The 12604-nt window shown below is 37.6% G+C and overlaps 1 long non-coding RNA gene across 2 annotated transcripts in view; it reads right to left on the bottom strand.

Annotated features, from left to right (window-relative positions):
- Positions 1-674: 674 nt before the first annotated feature.
- The window catches only part of LOC146324075 (uncharacterized), a 92757-nt gene continuing 80827 nt past the window's right edge, over positions 675-12604 (bottom strand). For both annotated transcript variants that reach the window (XR_014771183.1, XR_014771182.1), the window contains exon 4: positions 675-2447. This is a non-coding gene — a long non-coding RNA (uncharacterized LOC146324075). The remainder of the gene's footprint in view (positions 2448-12604) is intronic.

Raw genomic sequence — 12604 nt, 5'->3', positions numbered from 1 at the left:
GTTGATGAATTGAATATGAAAATCCCTCTGTGTTTCTCCAAGGAGGATATTTCTCTGAGTGGCAAAAATGCAACAAATCCACAATGAAAAGTAAACCGACTCAATCTTGACTGATACTCTTCCCTGATTGCTGCTTGAGAGAGTGAGATAGATCTACATTTTGAGTTTACCACCAAACTCAATCGCTCCCAGGATGACTAATGTGTTGCTGGGACAGAAGCTCTGCAATGCGTGGTGAGATCTCCCAGGGCCTTTGTGGCTCTCACATGCTGGACATCCCCATTGAGACAGTAAAGAATAGGTGGTCACTAGGTATGGACACAATGAAACAGAACTCAGGGACTGGAACAATTGCTAGAGCTGTCAGAGGGTGACAGAAACTGTAATTAATGATATTTTCTATTTTCACAGAAGAGAATGAGCATCTGACAGAAGCATTATTAATGAGCGCAGCCTTGTTGGAGGGAATAATGGCAGTTTATTAGCAGCAAGACAGATTTAACAGATCTCTCTCAAACAAAGGGTTTAGACACATTGAAAAATGGAGACAATCTGCCCTAAAGATCCAATGGGAGAAAATGTTCAATACAACTAAAATGTTAGTATTGTGATCATATTCTTTTTTTCCCCCTCCAAACCATCTGCTCAGCAAGTCGATAATGAAAGGATTCAGGTTTTTTTTTTCAGTGTTACTACTTACTTTTTAAAAGGAGAAGATGTTGATAGCAAAATAGTATCAAGTTAAATCTTTCTTTTACTATCTCTGCAGTAATTAATCTACACACACTTTTGTTTGACAGGTACAAAGATGAATATTCTTAGCTTTAGATACAAATACATTTATGAGTTTTTAGTGAAAAGGATGAGAATTTTAATGAAAACTGCAACTAATGATTATTTTTGTTTTACATGTTGATTACTGTTTCTCAAACCTCAAGATGACGTCCTCAAATGTCTTGTTTTATCCACAACCCAAAGATATTCAGTTAAAGGAGTCATAAAGGAGTAAAGAAATATTTAGCTTTAAGAAGGTGGAATCAGAGAATTTTGGTTTGTTTTTTCCTTAAAAAAATACTAATATCAATTAATGGACTATCAAAATAGTTTCTGATTAATTTGATAGTTGACAACTAACTGACTAATCAATTTATCGTTCAGCTCTTGGCGAGTATATCAGGGTTGTCAAATCAGCATTATGGCTGCTCTTCAAGCACTGGTTGTAAATGACTATGTAAAGGTATCTACTTGTTATTATATTACACAATTGGTTCTGCATTCCATTATTACTGATTTTAATAATAATTTGATAATAATAACGAGCCCTGAAAACAGAAGTCTAGGAAAAATAATGGCAAGCAGATATTCAAGTATACAACTATTGTACAATTTATTGTATATTGTATATTATTATTACAAATTTGAAGATTCTCATTGCTGCATCAGTTTTTGTTGTAACTTCTGTGCCATTGCAGACACAGTCTGTCTTTTCATTCTTCCATTTTTTTGTTGCTTTTCTTGGATGCTATGTTTAGAATCAGTGGTTCTGTGTTTGGTGTCAAAATAGTGTCTGGCACGGTCACTGCCTTGTTACAGAGAAGATACTGGCTTGTCTCTATCAAGCAGGGATGGGATGGATGGACAACATACTTCTGTTAGCAGCATAAAATTTTATTGTGCAAATTATGTTATTTACAAGCTCTCGTGGGCCACATAAAATGAGGTGCTGGGCCAGATTTGGCCCATGGGCCTTGAGTTTGACATAAGTGGAGTAACTCAAAACATACATCCTTTTCCAAGTAAACCAAACAGATATCCATTGTACTGTTTATACTGCTGGTCTTAAAGCAAAGCCTGTAGTTCAGAAAAATAGATTTCTAAACCTTCACAGAAACAATACATGTATGTCTCAGACAGAGATCATTTAATTTAATAGACCAATACAACAAGGACAATAGTCTGTGGTCACCTATCCAACCAATCATAGTGAGAAACTGTGCAATTACCCTAAAATTATCCCATTATTCCTTCCAATATCTTATGGATTTAGGCAGGGAATAACTATTTTTGAAGTAATGCTGATAATGGCAATATCACCACTGGGTGAAAAAGATTTGTGAAACATATTCCGGCGGCGTTTCAACAGAAACTCCTCTCTGCTTCATTCATTTCACTGGACTGAAATATGGCTCCGATGTGACACTACAGGCATACGCCATTGAATAGATGTATTAGATGATTTCCAGAAATGAAATGATACCCCCCCGAACCTATTTTCAGTTCATGTAATTGATTCTCATCCAGCAAGTTTGACTGTATTATGTTTGTTTGAAAAGTTAAAAGAATTCGGCTAATTTCTCCCCAACCAGGCAATACTTAACCAGATTAGAGTGGCCACTTCAAGCTTTGTTGATGCATCCAAGTGAGGCAGGGCAGCCCAGCTGCAAAAGCTGATCAAAAGAGAGAGGGGGAATGTGATATTAGCATCAAGTGCTTCAGCGAGTGACTCAGACAAAAACATTGAAAAAAACATCATTATTAGAGACTTCCTTTACCCATGTTTGGAAGTGAATATATCTGTTTGTCAAGCAGCTGTGTGCATCCATACATGGCATTGATTCGTACTTTAACCAGCATTATAAGGCAATTCCTCTTTTCCCTTTTTGCATCCCGTTATTGGTAGTATGCTAATGACATCCGCTGTGATTAGTGATTTTCTTCTAATCTTTATTCCACGGTGGCCTGAGCAATCACAGAGGTAGAGCTTCAAGATTTACAGCAGCAAGCTTCTTCTGACTGCTCTTCCCGTCTGCCCTGACTTGATTTAATTTGAATAATAACTAAAAATTTTGATTCAAAGGCCACTTTGGAGCACCACAGTGCATTTGCAGATTCAGGAAACACACTCACAAGAACATAGGAGAGCCTTTTCACTGTCATGACCTAACCTGTGTTGGGTAAAAGGTGTTTAAAGAGGGAAGTTCCTGATTCATTACTAATGCTTAAAATGCTAATGTCTACATGGATTTTTTTTTTTCTTTTTTGGGCAGTATTTATTAGTTTTTCCTCTTCAATTTAACACAAAATTGACTCCAATTAATTTTACCCTCAACAGGAAGCTTACACTTGTCAACAGCCTTGCATACATTAATCCAAAATTGTAGATATTTAAACTATTGTCAGGAATGACGCACATTTAACTCAATTTGTCTGAGACTTCTGTGCTACAGCACTTGTAGGGAATATATAAAAGTCCATTGTAACCCCCGGGAAGTGTGGGGGCTGCCCAAATAATGTGTGGTCTCACACTGTTTCCAAGCATTTGAACTGGAGTCCATCCAGAACACAGGCAAATGGATTATTTGATTTTTTTTTTTCAGTTAACTTTAAGCATTAAAGGAAGAAAAAAAAAGGTAGGTTACACAAACTGTACCGGCGGCAAGTCAATTTAACTTCCTGCTTAGAACATTTAGTAAGACATCATTACAAAGTTCAGAATCCCCCCTGTGCTAAGTATTGAAAAGAGGTCTGTCATTTGTTCTGGTAATTGAAATACTTTCATAAGTTTCTGTTGAAGTCTACCTGTTAAAAAGTGTCTTTGAATGGAGACACTACGGGGTGCAGTTACTGGTGCGAGTTTGCATTGAAATGCACCTGGAAGCCCTCCCTAATTGGCAGCCATCTCATTTGGCTTTGATACTGCACCTCATCATCTGCATGAGCAGAACAGGCCATTGTCTAGGGAGGAAGTACAGGTGAGTAACAGGCTAATCGCCAAAGACAACGCAGACGGCGCTCGGGAGAAAGCAGAAGTTCGAAATGAAGCCATAAAGCAACTCCAAAATAGTGTCAATTACAGCATGTATTCATAATATACTGCCCGACGCAGTGATGTTTCACCGTAGCTTGCGAGCAAGTGTATTATATAAAATGGTAATGTGGGCAGTAAAACCTGAGTTTAGACAGCAAGATCCAAGGACCTTCTAATTAAGAGCGCCATCTCAGGGACAGCATGGGGAGTGATCTAATGGTGAGTGGCCATGCATGTTTTTACCTGCAGTGTGCTTTATCTACCAATGCCTCACAGCAGGACCTTAGACCGACCTGTCTCCTGCTTTACTGCTGAGATATGAACCGGAACGTGCATGCACAAGGAGCTAGTCAGGCGCCATTACAGCTTGAGTGAAACAAATGGGCAGAAGTGTACTAGGTTGTACAAACAACATCACCGGTGCGAGGTATCATAGGAGTGTCTTGGCTCTGGATACAGGCGTGCTGCTCCAGAAGGTGTGGCAATAGCATTCACACCACCTGCAGAAGTGAAAAAAGACCTCCCGCGTCTTCCCGTGATGGGGTGAAAAGAAGCATTCATGCGATTACACTAGTGCAGGCTTCATCCTCTCCTTAGCAGTTAGCTGTAACCCATCTCAGAGATGCAAGGTGCTAATTACAAAATGACGAACTTAATAACTTGGGCAGACGAAAACAAAACAACGGCAGGCGTGATCAGGATCTCAGACAGGTGCCTAATCTCATATTCTGGATATTTGTTTGTCCTTGAGAAGATTTTCTTTGACTTTGTGCTCAATCCATAACACTTGCCTCATAACTGCACATCTTGTTTCTGTAAATCTATATAATTCTGTGTGGACCTGTAGCTGCAAGCAGTGATTAATTATCTGAGTTTGCCGCAGTCAGCATCTGGGCTACTCAGGCAGTGTATGAAAAGCAGAGCCTGAGCACTGAGAGAGGAATCCATACTGATGGGAAATGGCCTATTGACTAACCTCCTGATATGTGCAAGTCACATGGATAATTGAAAATGAGGAGAATCGAATTGAAATAGAAGAGGAGTTCAGGATGGTCATTTTCAAAATTTTGATACAATAATAAACTAAAGAATAAATGATGAAAAACAGGGTAACTCAGTAGAAAGACCCTTTACTAAATAGTGCAAAAGCTCTGAAATCTCTTTTTAAATGTTCTGTTTTTCTTTAAAGGATCAATATGTTAAAAATTTTACATCCAAAAATGAGTACTGAAGTCCAAAAAGTGAGTTGGAGCTGTAGACAATATATTTCATAAATAAGTTGAAATCCTGTTTAATATTAATGTTAGTCTATGGTTGAAGCAATATATTAGCCAACACTGGCTGTCACAGCTACATCAGTATCAGCATCCTCTATATTAGCCGATAAATATCGGCTCTACTAATATATGATTTGACAAATTCAGAGTCAAGAGATGTCATACGTTTTGGTTCTGTTAGAGTTATGGAATATTAAATCATCCATCTTTGCTCACATCATCTTAGCTTTTCTTATCCTCGTGTACATAAACTATATGATACATGAATATTGTTGTAAAATACACAAATGTGAAATACTTGGTTATCAGTTTTGGTCATGAGAAGCAGGTGATTACGGGTTATCGGTAGCAGCTGAAATAAATCTGTATTGTGAATCCCTCGAAATTTAAAAGAAGGACACATCGACCGCAGTGTTGTTGTCGGAGAAGTGAGTATTATAACTTAACATGCTCCCTAATCTCTGATGATATATCATGGTCATTTTATGATTTATTAAAGTAAATATATTACAGATTTATCCTTAAAGTATTTCTGTATTTCTTTAACTGTATTTTCCTAACGGCCTCTGAGTCTGACAATAAAGTTGAACTGAACTGAACTAAGCTGAAATAAACTCTGCTGTGTTGCGTGTTTTGCACAGGTTTAACTTTGCAAGACATTTGCAGAATAATGTATTGGTGTGTCATAACTCTTTTGAGGGTTGAAAAATGGATTTAGTTAAGTGCAGGAAGTATTATGTTTAGCTCAGGGCAAAGTGTTCTGTTGAGTTATAGCAGCCGATTACCCACAGCTCTGGTCTGGGGACTACATGGGGTATTTGTTTACACCAAAGGAAATGAAACTATTTCCATTTAACTGCCCTGCTTATTGGCCTCCTTTGCTTCATTCCTCAATACATGTGATATGTTTCCTACTGTTACAATGGGTATCTCTGCTTTGACCACAGCAGATGGCAGAAAAATAATAATACAAAAAAGAATCCTCTGAGCGCGGAAATAAAAAAGTTGTGCATTACATGAAGCATTGCGGAGGAACCCTGTTTCCCATTATGTCTTCATAACTGACTGAGTTTTTATGCAGAGGTGCTGATGCAATTAGCCGTCCTCCTCCTAAATGTGTGCCAGAACGTGCTTGGGTTTCAAAGAGTCAAAGAAACACTATCTTCCTTCAATTTCAGGGGACCTGTGCTTAATTTGGCCTCCTTTATCTAATAGAGTTTTTCTTTTTCAAACACCATGTGGTTTGCTGTCGGTTGAATCCAAATAATGGACCACAATGGTCAGCCACAAGAGCCAGGAGACTGATGTTTTATCTATGATATCACCACATTTATATCTCTAACTTTTAACAAGTTTATTCTTTTAAATCCACACTGCTGAGACCATTATCTTTGTTTCAGTCATGAATATAAAAAAGTACCGTAGCTGGAAGGAGTGAGGAAAATGTGGAAATAGAAGCGTGATTTTAAGCGCTTCCAAAATGAACACTGAAAACACATATTTTACACGCATTTATCTCCATCACTTGACAACAGCACTGACAAAAGCTCCATATCTTGATTTCCAACGTGCATATATTCCTCCCACTACAGTGTCAGCATAATCCCTGCCAGGAGTGAGTGCTGCATAGGACTGCGAGAAAGGCAGAGAAATGAAGGGGAGGTGGGGTTGGGGCGCTGGAGAGAACGATGAGGTTGATCCCTCGTAAGCTGGCCCATGGCCTCAACCCTCTTGCATTTATCTGAGTGGCAATGGTGGTGAATCAGTCACCAATCAGACAGATGAAGAGACACCCTGGCTGGCCCTGATTCTACTGCCCCCTAGAGGAAACAACCCAACAGGCAAAGGTAATAAATGCAACAGCAGATTCTACGTTCCAAGGTGGCTGGAGGTATCAGTCATTTTTATGAGTCTCTTATAAAGCAGATCTAGTTTAACTACAAGTGAAATGCTCTCCTCTACTTTGCTTCTCAGACTTTACAACACAGAGTATACAACACAAATCAATATGCAGGCGTAAGCTATTCAGAGTAAATGGACTCTGTGCCTTTGATTTACACACACAAAGCATGCTTAAGAAGAAAAAAGGGCTAAAGAGAGAGAGATTTCACCAAAAAAATCATTCTGTATTGGCGTGGCTCCTGATCCAGTGTTACAGCTTTGGAACAAATCTCTGGAGAAAATCTACAATCTACTGTCTCCCCAATATTAAATTGTTACCCACCCGTTACGCTGAGCACAGATGCCCCATCCAATCGGCAGCTGGTGTGCTGTATATTTCCGTTAATATTTCACATTAGCCTGTGGCGCGACATAATACCAGATGATTGCTTGTCTGTTATGGTATATGATGAGAAGTGTTCAGGGCTGCTAATGTGAGACGTCTCTGTTTACCACTTTGATGGATGGCCTCCCTGATAGGACCTGAGTTATGTTCAGGGGTGTCACAGGAAAAAGATGACAGACGGGCCCAGCTGTTGAAGATATCGACACTTTGACCAGACCATGAAGACATTAATCACAGCGTGGCTAACCAGCACTGAGGGAGAGCGGGTGACTTCTGTTATTAAGACACAAGTTGTGATGGGGGGATACACTGTAAAATAGACTGCTGTGTGATCAGAAGTTATGAATATAACAGCTCAACATAAACAAAGACAATGCTGAAGGCTGTGAAGAACTGAAATGACCCAAAGAACTTGTAACATGATTAACTGTCACAAGAGATTAGAGGGCAGTAATAAAGATAAACGGGGGGTTGTTGATGCTGTAATATAATATTAAGTGATGGCAGATATCCAGAAGTTAGTGTCAAAATGAAAAAGAGGACACTAATGGATCTGTGGGATCTTCAGTCTCAGTTGCACCATCTTGTCACACGGATAAGACACAACTGATACACATAGAATCACTGTGAATAGACAACACCATGTTCTTGTAATGCTGTGCTTAGTTATTAATTATTTATCAACCTGATTATACCAACATGTTGTTGTTTAATCGGTAGTATGGCGATTCATTGTTTTTTCGTATTTTGTGAATTATTCGATATTTCTTCCTTGATATGTTACAGTATGTATAAGAAAGATCGATTAAATATAAAAGTAGTACATGCTCATTCATGAACAATAATAATGTACACGATTAAATACGGCTGTGCAAGAAACCCCCTCCGCAGTCGCTGAAACTCTCTTAGTTTCCAACAGACCAGCTGCCCATTGCTGGCAGTATAGCTCATGGGTAGAAAATAATATTCATGGGAGATGGAGGAAATGAATGATGATGTATGTGTTTTGGATGGGGCTGATTGAAGGGGGTTTAAATCCCAATCAATCAACGAAAACTGATGATGTCTCCGAACAATTCTGAAGTTAACCCAGCCTGGAGTTTAAGTTCACTACCTACAAAGGCCCAATATTAAAGCCAATGGAAACCCAAATCTACAAAAACATTGTAACTATATACTTACGTGTCTTAGGCAGATGAAAGTAAGCATTCAAAAACTATTAGAAATTAGTTTTAATCCTAATCGATGTAGTAGTAACTGAAAGCAAGAGGCACATGACAGCAGACCGAAAGGCAAAATTGAAAAATAAAACGCACCAACTTTAAAGAGTTGGAGTCCTCTGAGTCTGATACTGCTGGACGAGGAGGAGTGTGGGGGTGTGGGAAAGCCCTTTTTTAAGGTGGTCCCTAATGGACACAGCAGTGCTTGACATTACCTGCACAGTGGCCGACTTGGCCCTATTAAGTTGTGCTGTTGTGCACTCAAGGGATGCTGTGCTCTTGTAAGACACCATCCAGCATTTAAACATAAAAAGTTTGGAATGTTTTTAAAAAAATCTTTTACACTTTCCTGATATTGGGTCGGAATTGGTTTAAGTTCTGATTGGATATTTATTGTGAAAATTTCACAATTAATTGCGCGAACTAATCATAAGAAATGCACAGTGTCAGTTGTCTGACTCAAATGGGTGCCACAAAACCTTTCTGCTTCTGTTTAATCTGCCTCTTTGAGACTGAGCCAAGTGAGGAACTGGAGAACTGAAGCCACACTCCTTTGAGAAAAACAGCAGTTTTACCTCGCAGAACATGGGAGTTGTTGGTCTACGACTGTTAAAACACTTACGTCACACAATGACACTAGCCAATCACAATAGTTCAGTAACTCTCGTGTTTTGCACAGGTGGCTGCTTCAGTTCCCTGCTGGAAAGGGTGATCTAGCGGCAAAGTTAAGTGGGGAAAATATTCTAAATATGGCATTCAGTTTAACTGATAAGGTTGTCAAAAGTGTCTATACTTTTATACTGTACAATATCACGTTTAAAACAATACAATATCCGTTAATTATAGTATCGAAACTACCCTAACAATGAAAAATGATTTAAGTGTTTATTTATAAGTTCAGTCTTTGTCCTGTCTGAACTTTGACTTCCATCAGCAAAACATCACAGTATAGACTAATTTTTTCTGTACCAGTACAGAGAGCAGATGGTTAATTTTTTTTTTTTCTATCTTGTGGGACTCCAACTTTTTTCCTTGACATTTAAGACGTGTAGATGATCTTTTTTTTTTTTTTTTTTTTAATACTAGCACTGTATCGAAGTTAAAAACTCTGGCATCAGGCAACACTAAACTGATACTGATTTTTTAGGCGGCTAAAATACATGTTTCTGCTGCTCCTCTGCACAACAGCTCATTGCTCAGCTTCTGTTTTGGTCCTCCTGCACGAGCTGCCAATCACTGCCACGCCTATACAGTCTAGAGGAATGGCCTAAACAGTGAAATGAGCTGTTTTTTGACGCAGGTTTTCTGATACTTTTTAACACTTATTTTCACTCAGATTCTTGTGGATGTTTAATGATACACTCTTTGACAGACTTTGATATCAAATATGCATTTTTAGTGTGCATGCACAGGGTCAAAAAAGTAGTACTGGCAATAGAAAAGATTTAAAAAACCAGGTGCTCTTCAAGGATGTGGTCAAAAATTAAATAAAAAAAATAAATAAACAAACACTGACTGTCCAACTGGCAATAAAGACATAAAGTAATTGATGGCAGTCAGGAATGATCCGAGGCACTTTGACATTAAATTTAAAAATCCCTTATTCAGTTATAGATATGCCAACACATTTTGACAAGAGTTAATCCTGCATTAAAGTAATATAAGAAGAGCATTTTTTGCAACATTACCAATACATTACCAGTTCAAAAGTATTGTTTCACACAATGACAACTTTCTCACACTCTGTCATAATTGAGGTTATTATGATAGCCCCTTAATGTGCAGAGAAAAGTGATGGAACAGACAACAAAAGTCAAGCTGACAAATTAGACTTGAAATCGTTCATTAACATAATGTCTGGAAGTTCATTAATAACACTGTTTTTAATTATTCATGGTCTTGTTTCAGTACAGCAGTTTTTCTCCTGCTGAGCTACATATCTCAATTGGCTAAAAATGTAACAAAAAAAATGGGAGAGAGTGAGAGAAAGAGGGAAAGAAAAAATAGAGAAAGAATAGAGAGGAATAGAGGGAGAGATCACAATACACACAAAGATGGGTCATTATTTCAGCACTGCAGGGGAGACAGTTAAACACTACTTTGTTCTGTTCAATTTGACTCTGTGCAACATAACATGCAACCATCTGGGTGTAAACCAGCTTATACCTTATTTCAAGCAATTTTATGCATCTCATAAGTACGACTGTTTGACAGCCCACAGAGCTGTGTATTCATAGCACAGCTTGGTATTCTATGGAAATCCTACTATTGTTATCAACCATTCACTATGGCGACATTCATGGAAATATGCTTTTCATACCAGCCGTAGCACGATCTTGAACATTATGAACTAAGAAAAAAGTCTTTGGTTCTATTTGTGCGAGGTCACTTCTGATAAACAAGCCATTTCTGCATGTGCTGGATTCACCTTGAATATTCATATTTCCTGTCCAGGTTTTCTGTATTAACAAGATAAATTTAAGCCCTTTTTAAGGCCATTATGAGTGCAATTTAAGACCTACTTCACATCCATACAGGAAAACAAAGTACGTAGGATATGCAGGAAAATCAGAGAGAAATTCATTTTGGACTCTTTGAGACTTTATGGACCCATGGAAACCCAGGCTATCAGATCTTCTGTGACGATTGTTACTTGGAGTGAATGCAATCAGGCTTTGTGAATACATGACACAGTTTCATAATTAGGATACATAAAAATGTACGCTGACTATACTGCAGTAAAGTTACAGAAAAAGAGACGTTAACAGATTACCAATACATTTATTAAAAATGGGGATACAATTAAAATTCAAATAAAATACATATTTAAATAGAGAATAATATAGGACCATGTGCAGTGCACACACATTACAACACTGATTTGTTTTATTTTCCCCCCATTATTTTGTCTTTAGACAAGAGAAACAACATCACAGTACAGTGCAAGTTATGCCTTCCAACTGTGAAAATGCTGTCATCATCCAAGAATTCGACATCTAATTTAAAGAAACATTTAATGTTATCAGTAAGACCAACACTAATGTTAGCACAGAAAGCTAGTGAGCTAGCTAACCTGTCAATACGGCTACAATTTGGGACTATAGGTGGTGATGCCAGTTATTGCTGGTTTACTTAAAGTTTGAGTGTGAATTGTGAATAGCACACTTAACAAAGTACATTTAAATGTAGGGATGAAATGATAATCGGTTTCATGATAAACCATGATGAGTAATACTCTTAATGAGTAGTATTATCATTTCAAATTTTAATTGTGTTTGATTACCAATCTATGAAAATCTGATGGTAAATACAACACAGCAGTACTGTGGGATTGTTATGCATCAATGAAAACATTGAAATTGCAAAGAATATGATGCCATTTCAAATCATGGAAAGGTTTTCAATACAGAAATTGGTTAAATGATTTCAGTGTGTGTATCAATACTTTCTGAGTACAGTACAGTACTTTCTACATTTGCAGCACATTTTAACAAAACCATGATAATGCCGATAACAATAATTTTGGTCGGTATAATCATGATATAAAATTTTCATTTCATTTCATCTCTATTTAAATGTAAATAATCACCACAATTTATCTAAACGTGCATGTGCGTATAACAAGGAAGGAATACCCAGACAAATGATTAAAAAAACAACAACAAACAAAAAACATTATTAAGCTATAAATTTTCACCATCTTTGGTACTGACAAGTAACCGAAAGTAATTAAGTTAGGTCAATTTAACATTCTGACACTTGGATTAGGTTACTTTTTTAACAGATAAAGAAGTTGCTGGTTTGGCTTGCTCAAAACAGCACTAGAAATAATAAAAATCTTTTTTTAAATTAAAAACTAATTATGCTTTTATTTTTTTTGACAATAACTGTCTGAAGAGCGCCTTTCTGTGCCATCCAATACTTTAATCCTCCAAATCTCAATTAAACCTCAGCTTCATCAAGGTCAGCATTAGCACAGCAAACAGCAAAAAACATCTTATTTTTCAGGCTT

The sequence above is a fragment of the Lutjanus erythropterus genome, chromosome 7 (assembly GCF_056507025.1).
Source record: "Lutjanus erythropterus isolate fLutEry1 chromosome 7, fLutEry1.hap2, whole genome shotgun sequence".
Classification (NCBI taxonomy): domain Eukaryota; kingdom Metazoa; phylum Chordata; class Actinopteri; order Lutjaniformes; family Lutjanidae; genus Lutjanus; species Lutjanus erythropterus.
The sequence above is the reverse complement of the archived record's forward strand: the minus strand, read 5'-3'. Positions and strand labels throughout refer to the sequence as shown.